This window comes from Chenopodium album, chromosome 11 (assembly GCF_948465745.1).
Source record: "Chenopodium album chromosome 11, dcCheAlbu1.1, whole genome shotgun sequence".
In the NCBI taxonomy this organism is placed as follows: Eukaryota; Viridiplantae; Streptophyta; class Magnoliopsida; order Caryophyllales; family Amaranthaceae; genus Chenopodium; species Chenopodium album.
In genome coordinates, this window is record NC_137844.1 from 31829586 (window position 1) to 31840355 (window position 10770).

The 10770-nt window shown below is 40.0% G+C and overlaps 1 long non-coding RNA gene across 2 annotated transcripts; it reads right to left on the reverse strand.

The window, feature by feature from the left end:
- Positions 1-5453: 5453 nt before the first annotated feature.
- On the reverse strand, positions 5454-8345 carry LOC145568780 (uncharacterized). Of its 2 annotated transcripts, XR_014095952.1 has the most exons (3): positions 7610-8345; positions 6405-7150; positions 5454-6161 (listed from the first exon to the last, which is right to left on the reverse strand). It is a non-coding gene; the product is annotated as an uncharacterized LOC145568780 (long non-coding RNA). The 2 variants fall into 2 exon arrangements; XR_014095951.1 differs by having other exon boundaries at positions 5454-7150.
- Positions 8346-10770: the final 2425 nt, after the last annotated feature.

Consider the following 10770-nt stretch of genomic DNA (forward strand, 5'->3'; position numbering starts at 1 on the left):
TTTTTTCGTGACATTTGATGGCATCTAGAATTGTCAGAGTGGGTGCACACAGACTTAAGTAATTAGTGAGCTTGAGTTAGTTATTATGAACATTACTTTAGTTATGTTTTTTTATATATTAACATTAATTATAATTAGTACGTAGTATTTGTGAGTGTTATCATTATATATTTTGGTGTAATTACATATTACTGTTAATTAAGCATACTAATGATGTTACTTTTGCTATATAGAATTATTTCATGTTATTATTGTATTATTATTTGTAGTATTAATATTATTATTAATTAATAATATTAAAATTATTGTGACAGGACACTAATATTATTATGATAGGCAACTATTAATATTAAGATAGGTCACTAATATTATTATTATTATTATTAATAATTTGGTAAAATTAAAATGGGAAGTGGTTTTATTTAGGGTAAAAATACCCCTTACACATGGTCCAATCCCATAGTGACACGTGGCCCAATCAAAGGGTGACACGTGTTCCAATGGGAAGATGACACGTGTAATAAGCTCACGAAGAGCACTTGAAATGAGAGAAAAAAGGCCTTTTTTACATCAGAGCCCAAATCCCGAAATTCCTGTAGAAAGCTGCAAAACGGCGCCCCCATGTGACATGTGTCAATACCTGATTGCGCAGCCAATCAGGACACGGAAATTTAGGGCACTAACCCTAAAGGGGTACAAATTCCCACCCTTACAAATACCCCAATCATTTATGATGGGAGGGGTGGATTGTGACATAATATTCAATAGAGCACTAAATAGCTCCAGCTTCTCTCTACTTTCACTCTCTAGCCTTTCCGTTTTCCGGTTACTAACTTAACCGTCGGAGGCGAATATTCCGGTGACGGAATATTCGTTGTTTTGCAGGTGTCAAGTCTCATTGTAAGCAAGTATGTAACCAGTGTCCCGAGGGATTCCAAAAAACCCCGAAACATTTGGCGCCGTCTGTGGGGATACTCGTCCATAATGGCAATAGACGGTCAGACACCTAATGTCGGCCTTGGCCTTGTTCAGGACGGCCATGTAGAGGATATAACCACAACAATCAACTCTAATGATCCTCTGATCGCCACATTTCATGAGGTCGATGATCTACCAGTTACCGCTGCCTCCCTAAAGGTCGCTCTGAACAAGCTTCGAAAGGAGTTGGAAGAGAAGAGGTCGTCCACCTCCAGACAGCCGTCCAGAAGGGTGGAGGATGGCATTCAGAGAAGAAATCAGAGCAAGACAACTAACGCTGAAGATGCTGGGAATACTCCCTTTCGCCGGCCGACTGGCAGTTCTCCCAACGTGCCACGAACGAATCTGTCAAGGCTCCTTGAGAGAACCTAGTTGGTTGGGGGGCAGACCAGACAGCCTCGAAGGGAGGATCCTGAGCCGTCTCGATGGTGGAGGGATTCTAGGGAATACATTCGACACAAGCGGCGGGAGCGGGCTGCCCAGTCGGACACGGCCTCCACTACCATAATGCCGGATGAATTCTTTAACCACTCTTTTTCCCAACATACCAGCTCAGCCAGGACCAGCAGGAGCCAGACTACTCGTACTCTAACTCCCATCCCTGTTCAACCAATTCAACAAGTTCAATATCAGATTCCTCATAATTTTAATGTATTTCTACCGCACAGTCCTAATGCCCTCGGACAATATGGACAATTCGCTCAGCCGTTCGACCAGGCTCCTTGCCTAGGCGGACCGGCCGGACAGCCTCATCCCATTGATTGGCAAATGCGTCTGCTTAATCTTGGAGACAAGCCGCCTCCGTTCTCTCAAGAGATCCTTAGCTCTCCTCGGCTTGCGAAGGTGAAGAGTGTACTCGTGGGTGCCTATGATGGTTCGAGCAACCTAGAGGAGCATGTTACTTCGTATAGAAACCTGATGTACCTGCAATGTGTTGATGATGCCACCTGGTGTAGCTGCTTCCCGGCCACACTTAAGGGCGTGGCGAAGGACTGGTTCAACAGCCTGCCGGCCGGGTGTATAAATTGCTTCACTACTCTAAGTATGTTGTTTGTTGGAAACTTTTCATACAACATTCCCCCAAGAAAGACCAGTCTTAAATTGGCCACAATTGTCCAAGGAAAGAATGAGGGGTTGCGTTCATACGTCTAGAGGTTCAACCAAGAAAAAGCCTAGATTCATAATCTTTCGGATGAAATGGCGTACATATAATTTCTCCGGGGATTAAGGCATAATGGTTTCAAGTTTGATTTGGTTAGGAAAAAGGTTCGGACATACGCTGGCGTTTTTGCGGGAAGCCGAGGCCTACATAGAGGCAGCTGATTTTTGTTCGCTCAACAAAGCAGAGCAGCCCGGCCAAGGGAGCTGAGAAGAAGCCATCTTCTCAGCAAGACTTGGTCGGGAAGAAAAAGGAAAGAAAGAAGCGAAAAGAAGTCTGGGTGGCGGATGATCAGCAGCCAAAGTCAAAGAAGGTTAAGGCGTACGAGCCTTAGTATTAGTTTACCAAAGACTGTTACTTAATCTTGATGGAGATTAAGGACAAGTTTGAGTTCGAGAAGCCCTAGCCGATGAGAGGCTCGGCTCAGTATCGTAACAAGAACAAATATTGTCATTACCACAAGGACGTGGGACATGACACGAACGATTGCATTAATTTAAAGCGATTACTGGATAAACTAGCTGAGAAGGGCATGCTAAACTCATATGTTTTGAAGTTAAAATTCACCTACACTCGAACAGATAAAAACTCCGAGAAGAAAAGGCAAAAGCAAACTGAAAAAGATGATGTCAACAGTACTGATTCTGGTATGGTCACCATGATATCAGGCGGCTTTGCTGCAGACGACCCTACCATGAAGGGAATAAAAAAGGATGCTTGGAAGCTCGGCAAGGTAATGCAGGCTGAGGGGGTCAAAGTTGAACCCTTCCCAGAGATAATGGTGAGTGAGGCCGACCGAGGTGAGGTTAAGGTCTTGCATAATGATCCTATGGTGTTCATCATGAAGATAGCCAATCTAAAAGTCGGCCGGATCCTAATAGATACGGGCAGCTCGTCCGATATTATCAGCTTGGCCGCATTGAAAAATCTGAAGTTCCTAAAAGACGCTCTTAAAGGCATCACTCACCCCTTAGTGGGATTTAGGGGAAACATCATTCACCCAGTCGGACAGATAGACTTGCCTGTCCGATTTGGGCAGAAAGGGGAAGGTAGGGACATGGTCGTTCGATTCTTGGTGGTAAAAGAGTTGACTGGATACAATGTCATACTCGCACGTCCCACCCTAAACGCTGCAAAGGCCGTGATCTTCCCTCATCTGATACTGTTAAAGTTTGAAAGGACGGACGGAAAGATTGGTTCCATTCAAGGAAGTCAGAAAATGGCAAAAAAATGTAATCAGCTGGCTGTGAAGCTAACAACTCCCGGACCAGGAACGCTGTGCTAGTCAAAAGGGGAAGAACCCCCACTCCAAGCATACCAGGTCGGCCAAAAGCGAAAGCAGGCCGTGATTGACTGATGAGTGTCATTTATGGCACACTTAGGCTAGGTTTTCTTTATAGTTTTACTGTCGTTTTTAGTCCTTTTTGCCGTGTTTTTATATAATAATGCTTGCTTTGCGTGTTTGTGTGTAAGTGTAGAGAAATACGTGCTTTTAATGGTTTTCTTGTCATTTTGTTCATTTCTAGACTATTTCTCTCACTTCTTTGTTTCCTTGACTTGTTTTGTAAGTGTGTTGAGTCTCCCGAGGTTTGAGGCGTTCAAGTTCTTGGAAGATAAAGGAGCTGCCCTTCTCACGAGCATCTCGTCGAGTGCACCAATGACAAGGATGCTCGGGAGCGCAGAGATTGATCGAGCAAGCGAAGGAGGCAAGGCCACGAGCACCAAGCAGGGGTGCGCGCGCGGCATTGGGGGTGCGTGCCCACAGACCCAGCTGTGCTCGCGCGCGGCTTAGGTGGTGCGCACGCACTGCCTGTCCCGACCTCCTTCGCTCGATTCTTCTATTTATACCCTTAGACTTTTCCTTTTTAATAGAACGACTTATTTTGTACTTGACACTTATTTTCCAGAAATAGTAGAGAGAGAAAGTAGAGAGAGAAGCTTAAGATTACTTGATTGTACCCTCTTCTCCCAAGTTCACCCCTTTTCACTCCTTTCTCTCTCCCCGATTTCCCCTTCATTCCTCTAATCTCTTATTTCTCATCAAACCCTTTCAATTCCTTTGCAAATTCAAGCAAATTCATCCTTTTATTTTCAATTCATCACAAACTTACATTAACCATAATCAAATCTTTCAAACATTAAAAAGAAAAAAAAAATCTGAAATTTTGAAAATTTTGGCTAAATTTCGAATTTGGGGATTTTGTTTTGGTGTTTGAAACTTAACTTTGGGTGTTCTAATTGTTCTATATTCTTCAATTGTGCAATTTCAAGTGATTTAAAGCTTCATTGAGGTATAATTTCTCACTTTCTAGTCATCTTCTTCCTCATTTTTGAAGCTTGAAACCCTTGTGTTTGCTTTCATGGTAGAACTCCATTGTTAGTTCTTTTAGCTTGTAATTTGTGTTGAATGATGTTATTGGATGTTATATTGAAGCTTTTTCATGATGAATTTGTATACCTTGCTTGAATCCTTGATTCACCATTGTTGGTTATTTTTTCTCTCATGGGTATTCTATATGATAGTTTTATTTCTTTGATAATTCATTGTTTTGGGATTAATTTGCTCATAATGATTCATGATTTGGTCTCTTGTGTCCAATTTTGCCTTTACTTCATGACTAGTTGCTTCAAGCTTATGTCTCAATATTCATGGCATAGTTCATGTGTGACCACTAGTGCAAAACTAACCTTAAATAACACCCACAAAGTGATACATGAAGTGGTAAAAGTGTTATTATAGACAATGGGTAACACTTTAGTGGGTGATACATCCGCCCATGTTACCTAAGGTCTTATGTACCATTTTGGGTAAAGTATAGTAACACTTTTTAAAGTGTAACTATAAACCCTCTTATGTAAAACTTTTTTATATTTTAGGTATCATTTTTAAAATGTTACTTTTTATTTCTTATGTAACACTTACTTATCTTTAGTAACATTTTTCAATCATATAGTAACACTTTATCCGGCATTATGTATCACTTTTACGAACTAATGTAACACCTTGTTGATTATTAGGTAACATTTTTCAAACATCTTTTGACATATTATAACTATATTCAATATTATGTATCACTTTTTGCAAATTAATGTAGCACTTTATTAATTAATTGGTAACATTTTAATGTAATTATAATTATAATAATTATTATCATAATAATTATTTTTATTCATTAGTAGAAAAAGTGCAATCGGCACTAGTTCAAAACCGACTTAGGACACCCGTTTAAGGGCCAAATATTTGCCCCTAACATAAATCAAGGGCACAGATTTTTTTCTTGAAACAGTGCCTTTTATGACTAAAAAAAATGTAAAATTGATAAACAAGCCATTGTATATATGTATATAAACTTAGATATTTTGAATAATAAATGCTTGTAATATTAAAATTTCACCAAAAAAAAAATACAATGAACAAAACAACAGCAGCTTGGAAACAGAACAGCGGCAGCTTGGAAGTAGAACAACAGCTCGGAAACCGAACAGTGGCAGCACATAAGCAGAACAGCAGCAACACATAAGAACAACAGAAGCGGTAGCAGAACAGCAGCATCACCTATGTAGAACAGCAGCAGCAGTAACAGAACAGAAGCAGTGTGTGCAAAATGGCAGTAGCACATATGCAGAACAGCAGCAACATGCAACAGCAGTAGTAGTAGCATCAAGCAAGCATCAAAACCTAAGGACATATACTTGCTATGAAGAAGTGTGCTATAAGTAAACAACTTAATATTACAGCTTATAAGTTGGAAGAATAGACAAGATTAAAGCTTATAACAACCTTTTCCTCTAATCATTCTAAAATTTTCCTCACCTTCAATCCAATGTTACATTGGGTTCAATTGTAGCAAATCAGTGTAGTAAACCAACTTTGTTACATACCCTTGCAATTAAAGTGTGGACTGTTGAGCGTTACCCAGCTCTTTGCTCGAGCACAGAAGAAAAATAAAGCCTTCATTGCACCAGTAGCAGCCTATGTCACACTCTTTGTCCTAATTACAGCTAGTTTTCTTTCATTTTTTGTCTACACAAGAAGAAAGAAGCAAAGTATGAAACTTATCATATTCTAATGTTGATCTTTGTCTCATTATTTAGTTAGCCACAACACTATGCTCAAGAAGATAATAGTTGGATCATTTCATGCAGAATCATCAATAATAGAAGCTAAGAAACCTCTGGCTACAACCAACATATAGGAATCCAGGAGTTATAATCAAGGAAAGGGTATCGTAGAATAGTGCGATTTACTAATTCAGAGATAACAAACCTTACAAAAGGCTTCTGGAGAGAACTAGAAATAGGTGGATTTGCAGTTGCATGATAGATGGAGTGGAAGTTGCTATCAAGATGCTCTCTCCTTCACTTGAGGTTAGTTATGTACTAACAACTTGAAAGTCAAACACAAATTGCCAACAATCCATACGTCAAGTCATCCAAGATGCTCAATTCTTTCCAAAACAAACCAATTAAGCATAATAACGAAGATTATCAACAAATCCCAGTGACTGAACTAACAACAACCCCCTTCAATTATCCAAAATTTCTAACAAAAACATTCAAAGCCAGGGTATTTTAATTTGAAATAAAGATTAGTTGAAAAGAAATTCTTTTATAACACTACTATATTTTCAACCAAAAAAATCCCATGTATAACTTGTAAATCATGTACTTCATATGGATAAGCTAGATATAAATGAGCAAAATCAAGTTCTCACCAGAACTAGAAGGGTTTACTGAGTGCACATTTCATACACAGATTATCCACAAACATAACAGTATGAGTGTATGATAGACCTCTTCCTTCCAGTTCATATAATTAAAAAAAAGAAGTAGTAAAAATCAAACGAGAAATTGGATAAACACCTTGTTATTAGTCAGCTCATATTCGAGCTTGGTTATTCAACCACCATCAATTTTTCCTTAAGCTTACATCAATCCCATAGCATTACACGTGAACCATCATATTCAATAACATAAATGCCGAGATCTTCACTATCAGCCTGCTTCAATTCTCTATAAAAAAAGGTGAAAATAAAGGTTAGATAGTGGGAGTGTAGGCCATAGAGTGTAGAAGACAGAGGAAAGTGAGAGAAAGCAAATGGTGAAACAAGAAAAAGGGGCGCCTAAGAACCTTAAATTGACTATATTGTCGATTAAATTGGTAAGAAATTAAACCAAACCCTATTAACCAATATATGCAAACTCATATCAATTATACTTCTATAAATCTATTTCCCCAAATCATCAAATTAATGTTACAAAATAATCCGAACAACAGGAGCAAAACGTCATAATTTCATTGATTTCAATCCAAAACTGTAAATCAAATCAGAATAAACATCATCGTTAGAATTCCAACTTGCAAGGGAATATAGGGATCTGAGTCTGTTCCACAACGGAATTTTAACATAGTTGATTTTACAATAAAATTATCAACTTTAAAAATAATCAAAATTAAATAAATTGATATACCTGAATTTCATTAAAATAAGTTGCAAGGGAATTATAGGAAAATGCAAGAACTCGCCATACTCCACTTCGCCGCTACCATCAGAACCTTTAAGATGAAAATTGCAGCAAGCAAGAGCTTCAATGACGCTCGACGAAATCGCAAACCCTAGACAATGAACAACAACAACAGTGAGAAACCACAAATCTCTTCGCAATTTCGAATATCAACAGAACAAAACAACGATTGATTCACAAGCATTAAATCCCCCAAAATCAGAATCAATTCCCAGTCAAAATTATGTTTTGCACAACTTAACAAAAATCAATTCGTGAAAAAAAAATAAAAGAAAATCAACAGATCTTTTATGAACAAAGAATCAAAAGTAGTTAAGAGGAGAGATTGGAAAAATGGTGAGATGGGAGGCCTCGTAATCAAAGCCTTTAGAGAAGAACGAAGAAGAACGATGGAGGTGAGAACTATAAACTGAATTATGTACTAGTGGACCATTTCTTATTTCATTTTTGATTGAATAATGTTTGTGCTTGACTTTAGAGCAATTTCTTTTGAATCTTCTTGAACAATCATATTTGTAAATGAATTGCTCATGAATTGCTTTGCTTCTTATAGATGGCCCCTATCCATCATAAGAAGCGTGCTAGAACAAGTTCAAGCAAAGCTAGGCACGTTGTTCCACCTCCTCCCGAGGTGGTAGAAACATACGACATTGAATTCTCTAAGGAATTACATTGGGATCGATTCAAGCAACTATCCAAGCGGAAGCTTAAGTCAACAAGATTCTACGATCAAACAATAACCAAGCTACTTGGAATTTATGATGACGTTCGATACCTAGCCAAGAACCTCGGTCTATTAGAGTTCTTGGATTTGAGCGCCCCTACCTATGCAAGGGTGCGTATAAGTTTCTATCATCCCTTGAAGTGGTTTGAGATTCAAGTGGTGACTCTTCAAGAACTTTGACCTTTTAACTTTGACCTTTCAACTTTTCAACAATGATCATCGGTTGTCGGAGTCACAACTTTGTTCCTACTTCCGATTTTATTGGGCCGTCGATGAAGACCATCTTTTCTATCTGGCCAATGGTAAAATGACTAACGACCATGGATATGATGAACTCAAGTGGTGGCAACGTATCTCCGATGAAAGGAAATATGAGCCTCAAACTTCCAAGTCCGCATCGATCGTTCATCTGGCTATGAGATACTTTAATCGTATTCTCACCTATGCCCTATGTTCTAAGGACTCTTTGGGAGCTATTTCCCATGAGGAGCTTTGTTGGCTATGGATTGCCGACCAAGAGTCGCATGAGATCGAGCTTGTAGATTTCACTCAACATTTGATCAACCGATTTCTAGACATCCGAGATGGTGTTTCGCTTTCGGGGAGCATCCAAATTGGAGGCATGATCTCTATTCTCGCTCTTTGCCTCAATGATTCATATAAAGATTTGCTATGCGAGCTCCCCCCGATAGTCGACCCTCGGGAGAGGACACCTTCTCATTTCCTCAATGTTTATGCCCTTGTAAACCAAAAATTCCTTGATCGTACCAAGAAGCATAATATTTTCATATGGAAGGTGTCCCGAGTGAAGGATTGGTTCTTGATTCTGAGTAATGAGGCTACAAACCGTAAGACAAAGACAAATTAGCGTCCTCGACATCATGCGATACTCCCAGATTGGTGTTTTGGGAAGTAAAGGAAATGAGGATTATCGATGCCGAGACTGTGCTAATCATAGACAGAAGCTCCTCATGGATGGACGGAGTTATCTCATACTCGAGGGATGGGATACTCCCGGACAATCCAAAAGAGAGATGGCTGATGAAGAAGAGGGCGGCCTGGTTCGAAATGAAGAGAGGGGAATTGTTTAAAAAAGCTTTTGTATAACCATACTTGAAGTGCATCACTCGAGAAAGAGGGCATGATGTGCTGGACGACCTCCACCAGGGGCATTGCGGATCCCATATAGGCAGACGTGCCTTAGCTTAAAAAGCTACCCACCTAGGGTATTACTGGCCGAGCATGAATACGGATGCCATGAAAATGGTGAAAAAATGTGACAAGTTCCAAAGGTTTGCAACCCTGATCCATCGACCGGCCAACAGCTTATCGGCCAAAAGCAGTCCCCTCCCTTTTGCAAAATGGGGCATGGACATCTTAAGGCCGTATACTTAAGCATCCGGTCAAAGGCGGTATGTGCTTGTAGCCGTGGATTACTTCACAAAATGGGTTGAGGCCAAGGCCGTCCGAGGTATCAAGTGGACGGACGTATCAGCCTTCATTTGGAAGAATGTTATTACTCGCTATGGAGTGCCTCAGTCTATGGTATTTGACAATGGACCTCAGTTTGAAACTCGCCAACTCAAAGAATGGCTAAGTGACCAGGGCATCACTTACTGTTTTGCCTCGGTCTGCCGTCCACAAGCCAACGGCCAAGTGGAGGCCTATAATAAGCTGATTTCCAATGGCATCAAGCGGAAGCTTAAAAAAGAAGGCGGCCTGTGGGCAGATGAGTTAGTTAACGTCTTGTGGTCCATATGTACAAAAGCAAAGAGTTCAACTGGTGAAACCCCATTCTTCTTGGTTTATGGTGCTGATGCAATGCTCCCAATTGAGATGTACAAGCCCACTCTTCGAGTGATGTTGTATGATGAGAATGCCAATTGGGAGGCCATGAAAACTGCCTTGGAATGACGAGAGCTTACAATCGCCGAGTGTCTAAGCGGCCGCTGAAGATGGGTGATTTGGTCTTAAGGAAAATGGAAGCGGTTGGCCGAGAAAATGAGGACAGGAAGTTAACCCCAAACTGGGAAGGGTCGTACCGAATTAGAGAAGAGGTCCGCGATGTCACTTATCGTCTCGAAGCTTTGGATAGCTGTCCAATTCCTCGAACCTGGAACACGGACAATCTTAAAATATACTATGTTTAAGTTTTTCCCTACTTATCCAAAAGCTGTATATACAGCTAGGTCTTGATGACCGAGCAATGTAGTTAAGGCCGTATGGCCCCAACAATGTAATTTTGACAAAAATTAATGAAAAAGTCAAGCATTGTTAACTTACTTTGTTTATATTTTTCCCATTTTTAGCAGAAATGCCGAGTGAAAAAGAAAACGATGCTGCTTGCAACATAGCAGCTCGGCCTTAAAAGGCTAAGTAAAAA